Here is a 15,513-nt window from a genome sequence, read left to right on the forward strand (position 1 = left end):
ACCTCAGATAACACAGATGGTTAGAGCTTATCAAGGATTACAACTTGGGAATCAACTATCACTCTAGAAAGGCAAATGTAGTGGCCGATGCCTTGAGCAGAAAATCTCAAGTCAACGCTATAACTCTTCAAGAGATGAGTCCCTAGTTATGCTAGGAGTTCGAGAAGTTGAGTCTGGGAATGGTGTGTAACACTGAGATAGTTGCAGTGGAAATAGACTCAACGCTTGAACAAGATATAAGGAAGGGTCAGCTTGAGGATGAAAAGATTTTGGAAATCAAGCAACTGATCAAAGTTGGTAAAGCCCCAGATTTCACTGAAGATGAGAAAAGGTACCATGTGGTACAAGCACAGGATATGTGTTCCAGAAATAAAGGCTATTCGAGATACAATTTTAAAAGAAGCTCATGATTCGGCATATTCCATTCACCCAGGGAGTACCAAGATGTACCAGGATCTTAAAGATCAGTATTGGTGGTACAGAATGAAACATGCAGTAGCAGAATATGTGGCTTTGTGTGATATCCATCAGCAAGTCAAAGACGAGCATCAGAGACTAGCAGGTCTACTACAACTATTGAAAGTACCTGAATGGAAGTGAGAAGAAATTAGTATGGACTTCATAGTGGGTCTACCTTGAACTCAGTCAGGATGTGATTCTATATGGGTCGTAGTTGACCGGTTGATAAAAGTAGATCACTTCATTCCAGTCAAAGAATCCTATCGAGGTCCGAAACTAGCTGAGTTATATATGTCCAGGATTGTGTGTCTGCATGGAGTACCCAAGATAATTGTATCTGATCGGGGTAGTGAATTTACCTCATGGTTCTAGCAACATCTACATGAATCTATAGATACAATGTTGAATTTCAGCTCAGCATATCACCCGCAAACTGATGAACAGATAGAAAGAGAGAATCAATTCCTTGAAGACATGTTGAGAGCATGTGTACTGAAGAACGGTAACAGTTGGGACAAGAATCTATCGTATGCGGAGTTCTCGTACAATAATAGTTATCAAGTTAGCCTCAAGATGTCTCCTTTTGAAGCCTTATATGGAAGGAAGTGTAGAACCTCGTTGTTCTGGAACCAGACCGGGGAAAGCTAAGTTTTTGGTCCTCAAGTTCTGAGAGAAGTAGAAAGACAACTGCAAGAGATTAGAGATAATATGAAAACTGCTCAATCAAGACAAAAGAGTTATGCATATAATCAACGCCGAGAACTGACTTTTGAAGTAGGAGACTTTGTGTATCTCAAAGTATCACAGGTCAGAGGTCTACGCAGATTCAAGGTCAAAGGCAAGCTTTCACCTCCATTTATTGGTCCGTACAAGATATTGGGAAGACGAGGAGAAGTAGCTTACAACTTGAGTTACCACCTCAACTCTCAGGAGTACACGATGTTTTTCATGTGTCATAGTTAAAAAAGTGTTTGAGAGTTCCTGAAGAGGAGCTACCAATAGAAGAACTGAATATGCGGGGAGATCTCTACTACTTAGAAATTCCAATCAAGATTCTTTACATGTCAAAATGGGTTACCAGAAATAGGCGAGTCTATATGTGCAAGGTGTAGTGGAAGCATCACTCATAAGAGGAAGCAACATGGGAAAGAGAAGATTATCTGAAGGCTGAGTTTCCCCATCTCTTCTCCGATCCTTCTGAATCTCCAGGGCGAGATTCAACCTAAGGGGGGTAGGTTTGTAACACCCTAAATTTCAATTCTTGCAATAGTTATACTAGAATTTTAAATAGGAGTAGCAAATTTTGTTCAATAGAAGAAATTAATTTCTAAATTTAATTTTGCCATAGGTTATATAAGTTTGATGCATTCATACTGTCGTAGTTGCAATATGTTTTTATGCGTGGAAAAAGTTTACAGAAGTTCGCTAGAAGGTGCTCATTTAAACCTCTTTTGAATTTGGTTCAAAATGTAAAAAGAAATGCAATTTCAAAATTGTAAAAGTCTCCTGGGCCGAATCCTTCTTCCGGCTCACCTCTTCCCTCCCCTCTCTTCCAACCGCATGGACTGCCAGCCTCCTTCCCGCATGGGCCATCGGGCCGGCCTGCCTGCGCCCGCCCGAGCTGGCCATTGCCCCCACGCCTGAGCCAGCCCCCTCCCTCCCCTATCTCTCTGCCTTGCCTGAGCCAGCCCCCGCACCAGCCGGAGCTGAGCCGTCGAGCCATGCACGCTAGAGCCGCAGCTGTCCTTCTCCTACCTCCCACCGCCCGAGCTCAATCCTGCCCGCTGTCGCCGCCCGTTCAAATCCGAGCCTTCCTAAGCCGTTTCACGTCAATTAAGCGCCACTACCGCGATCCTCGACCCTCAATCAAGCACATGGGCCATTTCCCCCTCCATTAACCCTCTCTAATGTGGAATCTACCTCATTTATCTCCATCAAGGCCACCAGCCAATCTCTTCGAATCCTGACCGATGCACTTCCCCTCTCGCGCATATAAGCCGGCCTTCATCTCCGTGGCAAGGTTCCGCACCAATTTATCCCGTTTCCCCCTCCTTTCCCGCTCGGTTTCAACCTCAGCACCGTCGTCTTCTTCATTGCCAGTGAGAGCTTTGCCGCCGCCGCAGTTCTCTATGGTCGAGCCGTCTCTAACCCTTTCCTCCCCTCTACGGCTTTGCAGGGTCACCGGAGAAGACCTCGGTCGCACTTCGGTGTCGCCCGACCCACGGAGCGCCGCCCGCGCTATGATCGAGCCCCGCCATCTACCTCTCTCCATCGCCAGCCTCCCTCCATCCTTCTCCACTGATGAGAAGCTCGTGGTAATGCTCCCCTCGCCCTCCTCTTCACTTTGCGTGTCTCCCCATCGAAATCTGTGGCTGGACACGCATTTCCGTGCATCTCTAGCGATGCGTAGGCGACCACGTCACCGTCGGCCACCGCCCACCATATCTGCGCTGTTGGCCGAGTCCGTCTGCCACCTCTTTGAACACTGACTGTCGGATCTCAATCATACGGCCCTACTAGCATACCCCTTCATCACTTCATAACCGGCCCACCGTGGACATGGACCGGCCTTCCAGGCCGTGGTCCATGGGTCCATAGACCAATTTCATGAGCTTTTCCAATAGAAAATTAAATTAGTTTTGATTTATGACATCATAAATTAGTTTTCTAGTATAAAAACAAATTGGTTTATTCTCAGAAATCAAGTAAAATTTGCAGAAAAGCCCCTAGAACTTCAAAAGCTCATAACTTTTTGCTCGTAGTGCCGATTTGGGTGATTTTTGCGCTCAAATGTTCGTAGCGATGGGTAGAATATTTTATAGTGTTTTTACCTAGTTTTAGTACTGTTTAGTGTACTGTTCTTAGAGGTTTCCCTCGTGTGCCTTTTCCAGTTTGTCGATTAGGAGGTGAGCAGTTCAGGAATCTTTAAGATCAAGCTTTCAAGGACTTTGAGCAACCCTCCACTGAAGGCAAGTGTCTTTGAACATCTTGCTCCCATTTTAGGATTCATGTGTAGCTATTTATTCATTCATTGCATGCTTGTCTAAACTGGAATCCCATGTTAGGGTTTACTAGCTTTTGTATGATTATTCCTTGTCGTCATTGATGAGTCATGGTTAATGAAGGGTAGATATGCTAATGCTGTCATAGTTGGGTAAATTTAATCTTGACTAATATTTATAAAACAAGAATCGGGTATGATAATCTTGTAGCAACATGGTATACGGACCCTATCAGGATGGTTAGTTTGAGGTGGTGCTGAACAACAGGCTTGTGTTTGTTCCTATGTGGGGTCCTAAGGACCGGTTCTTGAACATGTAGCCAAGTGAATCTGCATAACCACGAGGCCTATATGGGTACGGTCTGGCCAACTAATTAGCCACCCTCTAACTCTGTGGGCACCGTTAGATGGTTGAGTGGCACAAGAGGGGGCTTCTGTAGCGATGTAATCGTCTGTTTGCGGTGAAACCTCAGTGGGTACCTGCAAGTTGGCGGGAGCTTTGTAAAGACCTTGTAGTGAGATCCTGACTCACCTTGGAAGTGTGAAGCAACACGGGAATCATGACTTGTGGGTAAAGTGTGCAAACTCTGTAGAGTCTAAAACTGATCGATCAGCCGTGCTCACAGACAAGAGTGGACTTAGACTTCTTCGGTATTATATGGGATCAGGGTTGGTATAGTTGGTTGGGTAGCAGGGTAATGGAATTACCTGGTAAGTCTTGGTAGTCGGATGGAATCCAATGAGTCAAACCTTTTGTTATAGTGGTGTCTTCACACTTAATAAATATGATGCCTGTTGTTGAAGTCATTAGGTTAAAGTTTGCTTGGTGTAGTTAACCGTGTCTAACCTTTCCTTGAATTAAGCTCCATAGCATATTTTCCTTACACTCGCGGAGTACATTTTTATACTCACACCTGTTGTCCCTTCTCTTGCATTCTGCGGCCGTTCAGAAGCCATCAATGAAGCTGCAACGTTTAATGAAGATAACTTCGATCTGGAGTTGCTGTTCTAGGCTAGAGTGCCCCCAGTTGACGCATGTGGATTATGGAAGTCCCGTTGGCGCTGAAGATCTTTAGTTCTGTTGTGTTCTCTTTTAGACCATCGGGTCCTTTTGTATTAAGTTAATTGAGTTATTGTAATAATGGTACTGTGATGATACACTGATGATGTAAATGCATGTATGAAACTTGATCCTGGTATACATGTGTTGTGCCCGATTCTGTTCCTTTAAAACTAGGTGTTACAGATGTGATATCAGAGCCGTGTTGACCGTAGGACACAACCTAGATAGAAAGGACGTGCTAAGGACATATGTTTGTACAAACTACCTCTTTAAATTTGTTTCCCTTTCAGTTTTTCCTTATCCTATCCATTGCTCTTTATAAAACTATTACTAATTTTCTATCTTCTTCAAAATTTTAGCAAAGGAAAAAATAGTACAAATTAGCTCGAAAAGTAGAAATTACAAGTTCTCATAACATCTAGATACAATTTTTTGAATGAATCTTCAAGCTCAGTGTTCTTTGCAGCGTGTTGCATTTGCGCTTTAGCTTGTTCCCAGTCTTTTACTATGGTGTGTATTTCCACCATCTCACTTGTGAGACTTGTTCTTCTCTCTTCGATTATCCTTCCAGTAAGACTGAAGGCAGCATCCAAAGAAACTGTAGATACAGGAACCGTTAACAAATCTCATGCTAACAGTAACACTGGATAATTCGTCTTGTGCTCATGTTACTATTGTAGTATGTTGAAATTTTCTTGTTTATGGCTGATAATGTCACTGTTAGCTCCCCTCTAGATGCTAGAATTCCGGTGCTCATAGACGATCGTGATGAAGAGTCTGGACTTCTTGATGAAGAACTTTCACTAAATATTTTTCCCCATGTTGTCAACTTCTTACTTGTTGTGGCTGCTAGTGGAGTTCGTTGTAGGCGAACTCCGGTATATTTTGTTTCATATTTACTATAAATATTGAATAATTTAGAACGAACATTAGTATACTAAGTACAATAATGGTGGCCAAGAGCATCACTTATAATTGTGAGAACTCTACAGAAATGTGTAATTTTAGCTCTAGGATCTAAAATAAAGGTAAATGCATACAACAAATGAATTTCTTTTCAATATTTTAAAAATTTAGATTTTATAGGAACTTCACAATCTCTTAGAAGATTGTTATTTTCATAGATGTTTAAATGTGTAGCAATTTCAACAATATTATGCACTACTAAACAAGATATTGGATAATAAACTACTGATAAACTCACAGTTGAGTTATAAAAAAAAGTCAAGAAACTACAGTATCCTTTTGGCAACATACAAATATGCTTCTATGAGTAAAGTTTTACCCCATGCTGATAATAGTGTGTATGAATAAACACATCAAATGTGCTCTTATATGGTATAATATTTTTGAGCATCAAGAAAGTAGAGTTCTATCTTACCAGCGTGTCCACAATAAACTTACGTGGACACATATCCATTGCAACACAGTACAACTTATATGCTGCAATTCGTTGGTTAGAGGAGTTCACAAAATTTATTGCGGTACGAAAATCATTTAGGTATTACGACAACCTCTTTAAACCAGACTTTACTATAAGATTGATAATATGACAAACACAACATTGATGTAACAAGAAAGATTGAGCATATGTATTAAACAACGAAGTAAGAATATCTATTGCTTTAGAGTTTACACCAGCATTATCTAAAGTGATAGAAAATATTTTATTTGTGAGCCTAAATTCTTCAACTACTTGAGATATTTTGTTAGCAATATATTCACTGGTATGTGCATTGTCAATCAATCAAAAACCTATTATTCTCTTTTCTAGTTCTCAATTATTATTAACCATATGAGCAAACACACTAAGATAATCCTCTCTAGTCCTATCTGCCCATATATCCGTGGTCAAAGTAACTGAAAATATACATGTTTCTAACATTTCTTTAAGCTTGCTACGACACACATTGTAGTATTTTACTATATCCCTAGTAGTTGTCTATCTAGAAACATGCGTGAAGCTAGGATTATGAGCTTACTTAATATAATCTTCAAATGCATCAGACTCACCGATGTTGAGTGATAGATCCGCTCTTGCAATAAAGTGGCATAGCTTTTTTCGAGCATTGACGGAGTCATACTCTTGATGACGAACAGAGCCATCAGGGTTATACTATAGCACTATCTGCTTTCATGGCTACTCCACTCTTTCGCTTGCAAGTTCTGGCGTGCCTCATTAAGTGTCCTGTTCCACATGAGGACTTTGCAGATAATTCATGTTTGCAAATATAACACTTAGCATACCTGACACTTACCCCGTCTTCCTCTCTGTAGATCCTTTAGAAGCCTTGCCAAACTTTGGAAGTAGCAGCTCTTGACCTTTTAGAGCCAGTGCTTGCTAACAAGTGTGCACTTGTAGAGCTTGACAACAGAGGTGCTATTGCATGTGAACCAACCGAAGGTTCACTGTCGGGTTCTTCTTCACCTGCAACACTACTATCAAAGGGGTTGTAGTCCCCTGAGAGTCATTAAAGAAAAAAAAATCACGATCGACGGACGTATTATCACGATCATGATTACTGGCGTCCATGATCAATATCGAATGGCACAACAAAAAATTCAAATATTTGGAGTTATAAATAATCAAATAATAAAACAAAGAATGGAAGAAACAAGAAAGAAAAATGATGCAAAAAATTACCAAGATTTCTTGAAGACAGTAGGATGATGGTGTTGAAATTTCTCAGATTTTGGTAACAATTCAAACTAATTTTGCTAAATTATCAAAAATTCTCAAGAACTTTGAGACAAGAATGACTGGAGGAAACAAGAGAGCAAATATTGTTGCTGGTGTGGAATGGATAGGCAGGGTGGTTGAAGGTGCATCTAGTCCCTAAGTGTGGTTTTGGTAATTAATGACAATACCTATGGACTAATAATCATGTTGAGAATTGTTAGTAGGTTATTTTCATAGGTGATGCATGGATGATTGAGCATGAATTCATTGAGGAATGTCATTTGATCAAGAGAAATGCATCAAGATGAATGAGCTCTAGATGATACTCGAGTAAGTGGTGATATTACATATAGACTAATACTTATGTTGAGAATTGGTAGTAAGTTGTTACATAGGAGATGCATAAGTGATAAAGCATGAATTCATTGAGGAATGCCATGAGATCAAAAGATATGCATCGAGGTCATTGAGCTCTAAGTGATGCTCATGTGATGGTGAAGAAGCTAGCGAGGTAGAGACCTCAGAGTTTGAGGATGATCTTAAGACTATTGACAATAAGCGTGGAGACCAAAGTTACTTGTGGAGATCAAGTAACTATAGGTATAGAATTATCAATTGAGTTTTATGGACTAACTCATGTGATATTTGCTTGAGAGTAAGTTGGGGTTAGGTTCCATATGAAAGCAAATATTGGATTGAGATATTCAATATGCCGAATCGGAAGAGCAAGATCAAGATAAGCTTAGTGGACAACTTTTGTGCTTGATCATTGCGGTTCATACCTTAGTGGTGAACTAAATGAAGATGATGTGAAAAGAAAAGTCTACCATGATTGGTGCATGGGAAGCAATCAAGTGAACTTTATCAAGCTTTTGGAAGATCAAGATAGGATCGAGATGGAAAAAGATGATGAACATCGTTATCAAGCTCAAGTGAAGAGTTGATGACAAGCCTAGAAGAAAAATCGGGACTCAGATGATGTATTCGTCAAGTCCAACAAGATGGCTAGCTCAAGAAAAAGGTATAAAATGTAGGGTATTTTCTTTTGCCGGTCAATGCTGATTATAGAAGAGGAATGAACGGATAGGTAGGATAAATGCTGTACTATTGGTGTTCTCCTTGGTGTTTGTCTATCGGTTCTTCTCCGTCAACCTCATCGCCTAGTTTTTCTCTAATCTTTCCTGAAGATACTTGCATGGATTCTCCATTGGATCTTGCCTTGGGTTTGGATTTTTCCCATGGTAATTTTTTTGAGCAAGAAGTATGTGCACAGTTTGTGTAATCGGTTCATCACCCGTCCTCTTCTCCTAAGGGCTCCTTCTTCTTGATCGTCTACTTTCATCGCTTCACTTTTCGTTTGATTGAAGCTTCAGTTGGTTTAGCTCTTCAATCCTGTCTTGGTGGATCAGCACTTGGTTATCATGTCAAATTTCTCAGGGATAGGCATTTTCAATTCTCTATGGCATCCAAAAGAGTAGGGTTTCATGTTTACAATCTGAAAAGGTTCATTGGGGATTCTTTTGATGTTTATTTTCATCTATAAAATAATAATAAAAGGAATGTGATGAAGAATGGACACCAGTGATCTCTAAGTCTTCAAGGAAGGCTTCTCGATCTTCACTCAATATTGGCAAAATGCCATAAAAGAGAGTTCATTTTGCCAAGCAATTAGAGCAGGACTCTCCACAGATCAAGCACAAGCCTTCTCTTCCTTCATTGGGAATTAAATTTGGGTCCTTTTTCTTTCCTTTACATGATGAACAACTACGATTAGATCATTCCTTAATCCCAATTTAGAGGGTCTTTGGATCTCTTCAGCATGATCTGTGGATCTATAATTTAAATTCAAATGGGGTTGTTCGAAATTCAAATGATGTGAGTTTTGAGGAGGTCTCTACGCCAACATCAGGGGCTGTTCAAATTTCAAATCCAGTTACCCGGATTTCTAATGGACTGATCAATTAGCGTGATCATTTAATATGCTACACTTGTCTTTCCCCTGGGCATTTCAAGCAAGATTGCTCCAACCAGGTCCATTGCCATCTTTGTTTCAACTATGGACACAAATCCTGGTGGTATTTTATGTGGGCTAAGCCTAAGATTTTTTGGATCCCTCGACGTGCTATTGTGGTTAATAGAAATATTGTGCCTTTGGGGCTCACTGTTTGTGTGCCGGTACTTCCATCTCTTCTCATCCCATGGCAAGCACTCATGTTCCCCCAATTCCATAGGAACACCCCACCCCGTCGCATACATCGCCTAGGTCTCCGCCGCCACCATCCATATTGCTTCATCTCTGTGCTACTTAGGCGACCATTGTGAATTTTGCTATCAATCCTCTCTCGCATCTACCTCATGATCTCAACATGGATCATGGTTGGGAACACCCAGCCTGTGCTCGCCTTGCTCTGGGAGGAGAACCCCCACGACAACATGAAGATTATGCGATAGTCCAGCTAGAACCTCCGCCGCACCATCTCCATGCAGATGAAGCGTTGGCTGATGTTATTGCGCACCTGGAGGAGGAACACCTAGTAAGAATCATCACATCCTCCCATTTGGCATTGGGTCTTGGTTTTCTCAAGTTTGGTTCCGTTATGCAATTTGAGAGTTTGATTGAACTTAGTCCCATTGAGTTAGGTCCAAATGATCATATCATTATTTGTAGACATGATGAATGTGAGATTAATACTAGAGCATGCAACTACTATAGGAAGTGTTGGATCATGATGCTTGGTTTTTCTCTTGATTATCAAACTATGGACTACATGAAAGCAGCGGTTGCATCATTTGGTCACTTGTTAATGTGGCATAATTATGGCTCCAATAAGTCTAGGACTTTGTTATATGTGCTGGTCCTTTCTCCTAATCGTGTGTCCCGAAGTCTAGTTGTCTCCCATGGGAGTATGCAAGGAGGGAATGGTGTTTCTTGGATAGTACCAGTCTACATCTTAAATGGCCAATTCCTAGATTTATTTGCACATGATGAGGATCCTCTTCCACCAAATGGCAATCCTTATCCATTGAATGAGCCAATTCTCCTTGGAAATCCTAATGAAATTCGGTTGCGGGCACATGAACAGGTAGGGGCAGCACCAAAGATTTTACAAGATGTGGGGATTCAAAATGTGCAAAATGCCAATGCAAACTGGGAGCAGAATGCTAATGAAGGGCATGCTGGGCCTGAATGGCTGCCTGATGTACAAATTGATGATATGGAAAACATTGATCAACCACCCAATGCTGCTCAAGATTCTCTCTCTTTTAGAAACTCGGGCTCTTCTATGTCCTTTTTAGGGCAAATGGGCCTGATATTGATTTAAGTTTAGTTTGGAATGATATCTTTGCCAACAAGATAGGTGCTCAGAGCTCTTCAAATTCAAACCTCATGATTGTTCCTCACAAGTTGAGTTAGATGGATATGGGAGTCCAGTTTGCTCATATTTGTCGATCTATATGGCTAATGGTTGTCTCTCTTCATCAGCCCATGGTGATACAACCAATGTTTATGTCTCCTCTGAAGAGAAGCTGGACTGAGGCATTCTCATCGATCATAGTTCCAAGAGTCTTTCTGAAACCTGCCCTTTTAAATTTGCAGATGATAGCTAATGAGGAGCATAGGAACGTCACTGATGACCCCGGCTTGATGCTTATTTCATAAGATTGCTCAAAAATGGTAACGAGCTTGTCTCTGGGCATCCTTCATTTTAGGATAATCACATTGAATTATCTGCTCAGAACATGGATTTGTCACTCTGGTAAAGAATCAACTTAAGATTTCTACTTTACCTGAGCCACCGAGGAAGCCAGTCACATGGTCATCAACCAGGTGTAGAATCATACCAATTGTGGACAAGAATCTCTGTCATAGCATTCGACTCCATGGTAGCTTTGATGGTTTTCAGCATGTTCAGCTAGAGGACACTTCGAGGAAGAAATGTTGATTTTCCAAAGTGGAAGCTTTAGACTCAACTTTGTTTGACAAGCAACCTACTGCTGATGAAATTCCAGGGCTAATTCCTATTGTAGTGATGTAGTACTACGGAATCCAGAAGTGTAATGTGCCTCGTGAGGAGCTCACGAATGAAGTCCTTCACAAATGTGCAATAAAGAAATATGCAATACATCATTGTATCTAAATAACGAATAATAAGTTACTTGATACATGACACTAAAAGGGAGTTACATTCCATATTCCTTCGTTGCGTCCATCGTGCTCATAACATGTAGGTCAGACCGCAAAGCATCTCAGCATCATTGATACGCTTTAGGATGCACTCTTTTGCTCCTACATCCAAGCACTCGCAGATGAAAAATTCCTATGACTTAATTTTAGTATGCATACCAAATATATAACTATTAACATGTTAATAATTTTGCTTGCACCCATTTTTTTTCCATTCATGGATGTTGTTAGAGGACGCAACGACCACTTGGAATTGCTTCAGTTTAGGGTGATTCCCTAGTAAGAGAATAGTAAATTTTCAATGATGTAAAAAGGTTTCAACACACTTCGAAATTGTAGCATAAAATAATGGGATATTTTTTATAATAAAAATGTTGATTATCTTTTTCAAAAAAAGTGTTGTACCTTTACTTCCATATATTGATCATAGCCAGTCATATCTGGCTCATAGTAACTAGTCAAAATTAAATTCTCATCTAGTTACTTTCAGAACAGTTTGTGAGGACAATAGTGCCAAACATAGCAAATAAATATATTCTCTCGAAGAAAATAGTGCATTCTAATATTTTATAATGAGGTACTACGTGTTGATATACCTTAACCAAGTACTTCAAGGCCTGCTTTGGACCCTCCACAGTAGTCACTTCAAAAAATCAAATTAAACCTTGAGATACCTAGCTCAACAGAAAGATGGACGGAGGATTAGAAAACTACACAATTTTTATATGAAGCAACCAAGGAAATTATAGTTTTTACATATATAATTGCACATACTTCATGTTCATTGTGTAGTCCAAGCGGAGCAAACATATACTAATTCAAGCGGATGAAACACGTATCAACCACATGGTGGGATAAACAAATATACTATACATCATTGCATCTAGATAACGACTAATAAGTTACTCCATACATGCATGACACGCAAAGGGAGTTAGATTACATATTCTTTCGTTGCATCCATATCGCTCCTCACATGTTGGATGGACAGGAAAGCACATCAGCATCCTTGGTAGGCTTCAGGATGTACTACTTTGCTCTCTGTCCAAGCACATGCATACAAAAGATGTATATAACATAATTTGAGGATGCACACCAAATATATTACTACCAAAGGGTTAATAGTTTTCACCTTACCCAATTTTTCATCCGTTCGTCAGTGTTGTTAGAGGATGCAACCACCACTTGGTTTGCTTCAGTTTTGGTGATTCTTGAGTAGGAAAAAGTTAAATTTTGATATTACTTAAAAAGGTATCAACATACGTGAAAAGTCTAGCATAAAATATTAGGTGATTTTTCAATATAAAATAATAATTACCTTTTTCGAGGAAAGTGTTTTACCTTTACTTCTATATATAGATCATAGCCTGGCACACCTGGCTAATAGTAATCGGTCAAAATTCAGATAACATTAATTTCCTTTGTGAAAAGTTTTTGAGGACAAGCATGTCAAATGTAGCAAATTACTACATTCACTTGAAGAAGTTAGTACATTCTAATGTTCAATATTGAGGTATTATATCATGCTAGCTATATATTTCGTAGATATAGTGATACACACTTCATGTTCAAAGTGTAGTCCAAGCGGTGCAAACACATAGTAGTTCAAGCGAATCAAACACGTAGCACATCAAATGTATCAAACACATGGTAAGATAGAAGAAGACTATACATCATTGTATCTAAATAATGAATAATAAATTACTCGATACATGACACCAAAATGAGAGTTACATTGAATATTCTTTCATTGCATCCATCATGCTCATCACATGTAGATCGGACTGCAAAGTATTTCAGCATCCTTGATAGGCTTTAGGATGCACTCCTTTGCTCCTCCATCCAAGCACTTGCATACGAAAAATTCATATAACTTAGTTTGAGTATGCATACCAAATATATTACTATCAATGGGTTAATAGTTTTATCCTTACAAAATTTTGATCCGTTCATGGATGTTGTTAGAGGACATAACCACCACTTGGATTGCTAAAGTTTGGGTGTTCCCCAGTAAGACAATGGTAAATTTTTCAATTACATAAAAAGGTTTCAACACACTTAGAAACAGTAGTGTAAAATAATGGGAAATTTTTCTATGAGAAAAATTGTTGATTACTTTTTCAAACAAAGGGTTGTAACTTTAGTTCCATATATAGATCATAGCAGTCATATCAGGCTTACAGTAATGAGATGAGTAGTCAAAATTAAATTCACATCTAGTTCCTTTCATAACTGTTTGTAAGGACAAGCATGTCAAACATAGCAAATAAATACATTATCTCAAAGAAGATAGTGCATTCTAATATTTAATAAAGAGGTAATATGTGCTGATATACCTCAGTCAAGCATTTCAAGGCTTGCTTCGGACCCTCCACTAAAGTCACTTCAATAAGTCAAAACCTTGAGATACCTAGCTGAAGAAAAAGATGGTCAGAGGATTTGAAAAGTGATGAAATTTATATGAAGAATTCAAGAAAATTATAGTTTTGACATATATAATGGTACATACATCATGTTCATGGTGTAGTCCAAGCGAAGCAAATGTATACTAGTTCAAGCAGATCAAACACAAAGCACTTGAAGAATATCAACCACATGGTGGGATAAACATATATACAATACATCATCACATCTAAGTAACAAATAATATGTTACTCGATACATGATACCAAAAGGGAATTACCTTTCATATTCTTTCATTGCATCCATTATGCTCGTAAAATGTAGGTCGGACCGCAAAGCATGTCAGCATCCTTGATAATCTTTAGGATGCAGTCTTTTGCTCCTCCATTCAAGAAATTGCATATGAAAAATTCATATAACTTAATTTGAGTATGCATACCAAATATATAACTATCAAAGGGTTAATAGTTTTATCCTTACTCAAGTTTTGATCTGCTTGTGAGTATTGTCGGAGGACACAATCGCCACTTGGATGTGCTTCAGTTTTGGTGATTCCTGAGTAGGAAAAAGGTAAATTTTGAAATTACTTAAAAAGGTTTCGACATATGTCAAAAATCTAACGTAAAATATTTGGAGATTTTTCTATGAGAAATAATATAGGTTACCTTTTTCGAGGAAAGGGTTTTACCTTCAGTTCCATATATAGATCATAGCTCATCACATATGGCTAATAGTAATCGGTCAAAATTAATGTAACACCCATACATGCCTCTCGCTCGGAAGACTACACAACCAACCTAATAAAATGTAAGCCTGCCAGAAAAAATTCAAATTTCGGCAACACCTCCCCTGCACAGCGGGAAAAAACTGAGGCACAAGCACAGGCATGAGATAAATATAGCACAAAGATCTATACTGAAACATATAGAGCAAATTTAGTCCATAACCGAACCGTACAAAAATTTATTTGTTACATTACACAAGTCAGCTTAGCTACCAACATGAACAAAAAAACTTCATAACAAGAATGAGGCTACAAACCAAAAGTGGTGGTGTGTGTGCTACTAAACCCGTACCCTTCATCATCGACAAGCCACACTCATTGCTACAGAAAGTATTGGTTTCACTGCCGGCTCTAAAGTGGCATTCACTACCGGTTTTGAAGTCAGCAGTGGGCAACGAGCAGTGATAGTCCCCGACTATCACTACTGGCTCAGGGGCTAGCAGTTAAGAGGGTTATCATAGCCGACTGAAGGCCTTAGCTTGCAGTGATAGTCAGTACCCCAATTAACATTTTTTGGATTGAAAAATTTGAAAAATAATTGTTTTCACGACTGGCACCTGACCAGAGGCACCCGACCAATCATTGCTCATCCGACTGCACCAGACCATTCACAAGTCACACGATTTCCACAAGCATGTTGTCGGAGGGTGAACTTCTCAAGCAGGGATCCGGAGGGACTGAAAGGACAATGATGTTGCCTAGAGGGGGGGTGAATAGGCGTTTTTACAAAAATTCAACCCTTTCTACCGTTGGTCTAAACTTGCAGCGGAATATAAACTAACAAGTTTTTCATAAGAGAAAAACCTAAATATGCTAGGCTCAACTAGTGCACAATCACCCTAAATAAGTGTGGAAATTACAATCCTAAGGTGACAAAAATTACTCAATTCTAGCAAGAGATATGCAATAAAACTTAAATTGAAAAAGGCTGAAAATA

General features: G+C 39.4%; 1 long non-coding RNA gene across 2 annotated transcripts; it reads right to left on the minus strand.

Annotated features, from left to right (window-relative positions):
- Positions 1 to 12,963: 12,963 nt before the first annotated feature.
- LOC133899258 (uncharacterized) lies at positions 12,964 to 15,248 on the minus strand. Of its 2 annotated transcripts, none has more exons than XR_009906337.1 (5): positions 14,458 to 15,248; positions 14,273 to 14,347; positions 14,073 to 14,174; positions 13,726 to 13,799; positions 12,964 to 13,238 (listed from the first exon to the last, which is right to left on the minus strand). It is a non-coding gene; the product is annotated as an uncharacterized LOC133899258 (long non-coding RNA). The 2 variants fall into 2 exon arrangements; XR_009906336.1 differs by having other exon boundaries at positions 13,726 to 13,803.
- Between the last annotated feature and the right edge of the window lie 265 nt (positions 15,249 to 15,513).

This window comes from Phragmites australis, chromosome 18 (assembly GCF_958298935.1).
Source record: "Phragmites australis chromosome 18, lpPhrAust1.1, whole genome shotgun sequence".
NCBI classification, from domain to species: domain Eukaryota; kingdom Viridiplantae; phylum Streptophyta; class Magnoliopsida; order Poales; family Poaceae; genus Phragmites; species Phragmites australis.